This window comes from Palaemon carinicauda, chromosome 19, assembly GCF_036898095.1.
Source record: "Palaemon carinicauda isolate YSFRI2023 chromosome 19, ASM3689809v2, whole genome shotgun sequence".
NCBI classification, from domain to species: Eukaryota; Metazoa; Arthropoda; class Malacostraca; order Decapoda; family Palaemonidae; genus Palaemon; species Palaemon carinicauda.
The window spans coordinates 82725370-82733238 of record NC_090743.1 but is presented as its reverse complement, the minus strand read 5'-3'; the positions used below and the strand labels follow the sequence as shown (position 1 = coordinate 82733238).

General features: G+C 35.1%; 1 protein-coding gene across 1 annotated transcript in view; it reads right to left on the bottom strand.

Moving 5' to 3' along the window:
- Positions 1-7869, bottom strand: part of LOC137659102 (fibrocystin-L-like) — a 45435-nt gene that overhangs the window by 30503 nt on the left and 7063 nt on the right. The window lies entirely within an intron of this gene.

Here is a 7869-nt window from a genome sequence, read left to right as displayed (position 1 = left end):
CTATTCTACGGTAGTAACTTAAGCTCTCCCTATCCCTTACACATACATATATGAAAATTACTTATACATAATCATATTCTATATAAATGTATGTATATATGTGTGTATATACATATAATATATATATATATATATATATATATATATATATATATATATATATATATATATATATATATATATATATTATATATATATATATATATATATATATATATAAATATATATATATTATATATGTGTACACATATATACACACATATTTATACATACATATATATATATATATATATATATATATATATATATATATATATATATATATATATATGTGTGTGTGTGTGTGTGTGTACACATATATACACACATATTTATACATATATATATATATATATATATATATATATATATATATATATATATAATATATATTATATATATATATATATATATATATATATATATATGTAATTTATATAAGGCGACCAACTGTACTGCATTTCTTGAAGTTAATTAAGTACCTGTCACATCGGTACTTAGTATGGGGCCCAAGTTTAGTGATAACAGTGTTACTGTGTGGACATGAATCGTGGTGTGACATTAAAACAATATCCAACAGATTTTGTAGATCTGAGAGGAAAGCCTTCAGAAGCATATTGGGAGTTAAATGGCAGGACAGGATTAGAAATGAAATATTAGAGATTATTCGTGGATGAGATCAAGGTGAGGGGTAGATCGAGTTAGTTTGGGCACTTCCCAAGAGAGATTAGTTCACCAAACGCTCAACTGGGCTCCACAAAGCATTTGAAGAGTTGGAAGACCCAGGCCTACATGGCTGAGGACTATGAAGCGTGTAGTAGATGATGAATGTAGAAGTATTGATTTAATAGCTTAAGATATATTTAGCGTTTGCTATTTCTTCCTTAAAGGTTTAGATTATATCAATAGCAATATTTTCGGTATGAGTATACTGTGGTGTTTCATAAAAATTACAATTAAAGGAATTCATAGTTTCACCGCCGAGTTACAACCGCAATAACCTTCCATCTCCGCTTCGGTATTTGACAGTAGGTTGTTCTTTTTACCTCCCGCAATTTTCACCTACAACGAGTTTTATTATTTCCATGATTTTTGTAGATTCTGGTATTCAAAGAACGTTTATAATCACATTTGTTCCTTGTACTTAGTGTAATTTATCGCAATTTGTGTTAAGAAATGTGAAAAGTTACAAAATTATGTAGCATGAATCCGAAAACAAGGTCCTGTCGTTAACTTCGGCGAGTGTTATTCAATTTACAGTTATCCTCACAATACTTTTTAATCTCTTTATTCGTTCATCATCAGTATCATCTTCTCCTACGCCAAATGACGCAAAGGGCCTGGGTTAGATTTCGTCACTATATTATGAGCTTTTAAATCAATACTTCTCCATTCATCATCTCCTACTTACCGTTTCATAGTCCTCAGCCATGTAGGCCTGGGTATCCCAGCTCTTCTAGTGCCTTGTAAATCCCGGTTAAAAGTTTGGTGAACTAATCTCTCTTGCGGAGTGCCCAAACCATCTCCATCTACCCAACAACATGATCTCATCCACATATGGCATTCGAGTAATTTCTCTTATAGTTTCATTTCTAGTCCTGTCCTGTCATTTAATTCCCAATATTCTTCTGAGGGCTTTGTTCTCAAACCTACAAAATTTGTCGGATATTGTTTCATTGTTATACCACGACTCATGTGCATACAGTAACACCGATCTCACTAAACTGATATATAGCCTGATTTCTATATGCAATTGCATGCGATTTGATTTCCAAACTTTACTTAACCTAGTTTGATTTTTTCAATCTTTCATTAAACTCAAATTCTAAAGATCCTTTATTATAGATCATGGATCGTAGATATTTAAATGATCCCAGCTCATTAATTCTTTCTCCTTTCAATGAGATTTCATCTCCCATTACATAACATGTTCTCGTGTGTTTCTCCTATTGATCTTGAGCCCAACCTTATGTGATATTTCATACACTCTGGTAAGCAAGCATTGCAAATCCTGTAGTGTTCTACTAATAGGAACAGCGTCATCAGCATACTCTAGATCAACTAATTTCCTGTTACAAATCCCTCCCTACCCTTCTCTACCATCCCCAACTGTTCTGTACATCACAAAATCCATGAGAAGGATAAACATAGGTGGCAACACATTCCCTTGGAGTAATCCATTATTCATTGCAAATTTGTTTGATAGAACTCCACTAACATTAATTTTGCACTTGCTACGCACATGAACAGAGTTAATCAAATTTACATATTTGAGCGGAACTTTATAATAAAGGAGAACTCTCCACAAATGCCATCAAAACTGGATTTCTATATTCTACACATTGCTGTACATCATGTCTAAAAATGAAAATTTGGTCAGTGCAACTTCAACCTTTTCGAAATCCTGCTTGTCCACCTCTCAGCTTTTCATCCATATTTCTCTCCAGGCTCTCCAGAATGAGCATACTAATATATTTTCATGACAATATTCCCTGGCCATATTCGTTTTGGCTAATTTTTCATGGCCAGATGCCTTTCCTGCCGACAACTCTCCCCATTTACCCGGGCTTGGGACCGGCACAAAGTTGAAGCTGCTTGCCAAACACCCCCCCCCCCCCCACCCCGCCCCTCAGTGGCTGGTTTATACTGTGTAGCACTAGGCGAGAATTGTAGAAGAGAAATTGGAGGAGTGGAGAAGAGAAATGGAAAATAGAGGATTGAAGATCAGCAGGAAGAAGACAGAGTATTTGCGATTGAAAAATGGGGAGATTGGGGTAGTTAGTTTACAAGGAGAGATATTGAAAAGAGTTGAAAATTTCAAGTATTTAGGATCAACAGTTGCAGAGGATGGTGACCTGGGGGCAGAAATAAACCACAGAATACAAGCAGGATGAAAGAATTGGAAAAAAAGTGCGTGGAGTACTATGCGACAGGAAAATAGGGGTTAAGTTGAAAGGTAAAGTACACAGGACAGTTGAGAGACCGGCAATGATGTATGTAGTGGAGACATGGGCAATAAAGAAGACAGAAGAGAAGAAGCTGGATGTGGCAGAGATGAGAATGTTGAGATGGATGTGTGGGTTGACAAAAAGAGATAAGATACCGAATGAGGTAATTAGGGGTACCACAGGAGTTAGAAAACTATCAGATAAGATCCAAGAAAGTAGACTAAGGTGGTATGGTCATGTCATGAGAAGATTTGAACAGTATATTGGGAGGAGAGTGATGGAAATGGAGGCACAGGGAACGAGAAGGAAATGAAGACCAAATCGAAGATGGATGGACTGTATTAAGGATGACCTTCGATTAAAGGGATTAACGGGTGATGAAGTGCGGGACAGAGATAGATGAAGAACGCTGGCCAGAAACATCGACCCTACATAAAAGTGGGAAAAGATGCAGACAAAGAAGAATATATTTTCATGACAAATGACGTAACTGTGATACCTCTGTAATAATTGCATTCAGTCAGATCTTTTTATAGGCATTTTCACCAACACTCCTAGCTCCCATTCATCAGGTTATTCTTCTTTATGCCACATTCTACAAAATAATCTTGTAAGTATTCTGGGAGTCGCTTCATTTTCGGCTAATATCGTCTCAGCAGTTATTCCGACATATCCAGGGACTTTCCATCTCTAGACTTCAAACAAACTGAATTTATTCATTGGCCTATCAAGGTCTTCCTCAGTTTCAGGTATATCAATCAAATTATTCCTTTCATATTCGTTATTTGTTAACATTATCTATTGACAAAACATATTTCTGAGGGAGAAATTTAGGTTAGTAAATAAGTTTTGATTTACATCATTAATATTAATATTAATATTAATATTAATATTAATATTAATATTAATATTAATATTAATATTAATATTAATATTAATATTAATATTAATATTAATGTTGTTGTTGATCTTGTTGTTGTTGTTGTTGTTACCAACATGTGCTCACTGAAAAATATTCTAGGTTTTCTCATGTATAGATTATACAGAACATAGTTACAAGTGGTGATGGTATGCGTTGGCTTTGACACGTAATTAATGTGTGTATGTGTGATTACGTGAGCATGTGATGGAGGGGGTTTTCCATGTGTGGGGAGTTCTATGGGGGGGGGGGGGAAGGGGGACGTTGGCTTGGTGGAATATTGGGTTTGGTTGTGTTTCTGTTCTTGGAAATTCTACTACTACTACTACTACTACTACTACTACTACTACTACTACTACTACTACTAATAATAATAATAATAATAATAATAATAATAATAGAACAGACAAACAAGGCCAGAAGAGCATGATTTTAGATTTGATAAAACTTTTTGAAAATAAAATAAAAAAAAAGGTAAATATAGTGGGAAGTGGCATATGGAAGTCAAACTCAAAATCGACCAGGCTAAGCGAAGTATAAAAATATTCCTGTATAATCCCCGTTCAATTTTACATAACGACTACAGGTAGGTGTCAGAAATAAGAAAGTCACGGTACAATGGTTAAAATAATTTCTATGACAACACTGCCTTGGAATAAGGATATTCTTGGCGTGAAGTGTTAGTTTAATAATAAAAAATGGCCTAAATTTTCAACGAAACGTTTGACATGAAACTATACTACTGTCAATTGTAAATCGGGAAAACGTTGGTGAATAGATTGGAATAAACAAGTCATTGAATAAGCAATGTCACTAGCAAAGGTTACCGATATTCATTTCCGCTGCAACGTATTGACTGAAAGTTACTGAAATTTTTACTACAATATCAAATAATGCAACATAATAATAAAAAAAAAAAATCGTGCGTCAATTAATGCTATTCCAAAATACTACAGGTGCGAAAAGTAAATCACAAACTTGGAATTCATTGCAAAAACTACATAATGCAAAGAATATTGTATGGGAAAAAAAATAAGTCGTAAAAAATCTCTTGTTTCGTAACCGATGTTACCAACTAGAAATCAATAAACCTGTGTGATATAAACAAGAAAATCTAACTAAATATTTAAAAAGCGCGGATAAGAGTTACACTACTAATAAGTGTTTAATGAACCGGTAAATAACTATTCGCCACGGAAAATCGAAAGACAAAATTACCTCATCAGCGCCAGGTGTGGCCATTAAACGTTCTACATACCACAAGCCTACCAGACGTTTACACGAAGCTCATTTATTTCTTCCAGGAAGGGAACTGAACGTGACAACGTCAATGGGACGTTTATTAAATTTACATTCTCTCAGTCGGAGATGTTGTGGGAGTTTAGGTTTTGTCAGAAGCTGAATGGATGACCAGCATTGAATAATAGGAGCATTGTTTACTACAAAGTTAGTTTTGTAGTTATTGAAGTTGGGGGAATTGGGTCAGGCCAGTTATTGAATGTATGGCCACCATAGAGTGACGGTCAGAAATAGTTGGCTTTACATATAGTCGTTGTGGGAATGAAATTAAGTAAGGTTGGGTTTGCTAATAGTTAGATCGGTGGCCACTAGATGGAACTCAAGGTTATTTGGGGCTCAAGGTAATTGGGTTATTGTGGGTTCAAGGTCATTGTAGACTCGATATCTTTGAGCACTACAGAAAGTCATTAACGCTCAATATCATTATAGGCTCGATGTCTTTGAGGTCTATAGTAGGTCATTAAGCCTAAAGGTCATTATAAACTCGATGTCTTTGATGTCTACAGTAGGTCATTAAAGCTCAAGGTAGGCCTAATGGTAGGGTCGATGTCTTTGAGGTCTACAGTAGGTCGTTAAGGCTCAAGATCCTTGTAGGCTCAAAGTCATATCGGTCACAAGGTCATTAGAGCTGAAGATCACTCATTGGGGCCTGAAGGTCATTGGGGGATCAAAGTCGAGGGGCTAATGTCATTAGGGTCTGAATGTCAGAAGTCTAGGGTGGTGGTGTCTATTGCTATTAAGGCTTCAAGGTCTGGGGGCAAATGTCATAGGGGATAAAGGTCACGGGGCCTAATGTCATTGTTATAAAGTATATTCACATCCAATACATCTCTCATTTCCATAAAGTAAATACATTATGAAAAAAATGGATAATTACAAAAATACAAACGCGTAGTCTTAAATGAAAAAAAAAATATTGATTTCATATCATATCTATGATTGCCCAGGACATATAAAGATGACGAAAATCTTCTTAAGAAATATTTTTTTTTTTTTTTTTTTTTTTTTTTGCGTCAGTATTAGTATAACAATCTAATTCATGGCTAATGTCTCCTTTTTCATTTTGGAGTTTAAAAGGGAATGTGTCAGATACTATTTCTTAGTTTGTCGTGGAGGACACACGCCTCTTAAAGAATTTTGGTTAATTTTCATTTTAAGGCATATGGTACAGCAATATGTTGAATATAGTAATCCACTTTTGATGGCATTTGTAGACTATGAAAAAGCCTTTCATAGTATGCACCGGCCACTTTTGTGGAGAGTCCTGCGTTATTACGGAGTTCCTCTTAAATATGTAAATTTGATGAAGTCTGCTTATGAGCATAGAGAGTGCAAAGTTAACTTTAGTGAAGTCTTATCAAACGAATTTCCAGTGAACTTCAAGGGAGTGTGTTGTTTATTCTTCTCATTGAATTTGTAGTGCATAGAACAGTTGGGGATGATGGGGAAAGATTGGATTAGATTGATAACAGGAAATTAGCTGACTTACAGTATGCTGATGACGTTGTCCTTGTTAGCAGAACACCACAGAACTTACACGCACGTACTCATTATACATACACACTTTGTTTCTCTTTACAATCTACATCTGTTAATCCTCATAGAAAAAAAGGGGAGAACATACACACCATAAGGAGACGACTTTTAATAATCGGGCTACGAAAAATTAGACAGAGAAACTTTCCCAGGGCAGTAGTCTAATTTCATGACCCACTAATTTCAAACCACACGTGCGATCCCCGTCCCCCCCCCCCCAAAAAAAAAAAAATACAATGATTCTTACAGTTTAGTTTTGAAATATAAATAAAAAGTAAACAATTCTGGCAATTTAAAATAATCTAATATTTTTTGCACAATTTCCCACAATCACCTGATCTTGCTGTACATTTGCTGTACTTGAAATTTTTTACGATTCATTTTTATTTTTCCACTGTTATTGTTTGCAATTCTCCTACCTATGACTTTATTTCGAATTATCCTATCGAAGAAGGATGTCTCTGATTCAATATAATTAGATCTGAAGTGTCGCTGGCACACTTAAATAGTTTTTAAGATATTAAAGTGCAAAACGCATTTTCCTAAAAATGAGAGAGAGAGAGAGAGAGAGAGAGAGAGAGAGAGAGAGAGAGAGAGAGAGAGAGAGAGAGAGAGAGAGAGAGAGAGAGCCAGCAACCGAAGAATGAGGAAGCAAGAATTGAAAGAGAAGAAATCAAAGAAAGAATGAAGTAGCAAGTAGCAAGGGAAAACGTGTGTAAATACCAAAGTAATTTTGTAAACAGTTTGGTAATCTTTTCATCATTATACAAGAGGATGATATTCTGTACCCAATACCACATGAACAATATAATGCAATTATAATTACTACAACAATAAATATAGTACTTCCCCTACTATTATAGTTAGGAACATATCGGGCTCTCTTGATTGCGTGCAATAACTACGCTTTTTCTTCAATACCATTTGAAAAGAAAAACATTCACTATTAGTCCAGTTCGTTAATTTCCTTTCCAGTTTGGTACACAGCACATAAAAGAGATTACCCTGGATTCCAAAACAGTCAAAGTTTCTGGCATAACAGAAGAAAACTGTGAAGAAATCAAGCGAGACCCCTTTACTCAGTCTATAGCAGATGTGTGATAGCACTACTCGTACAAACGTGCGACC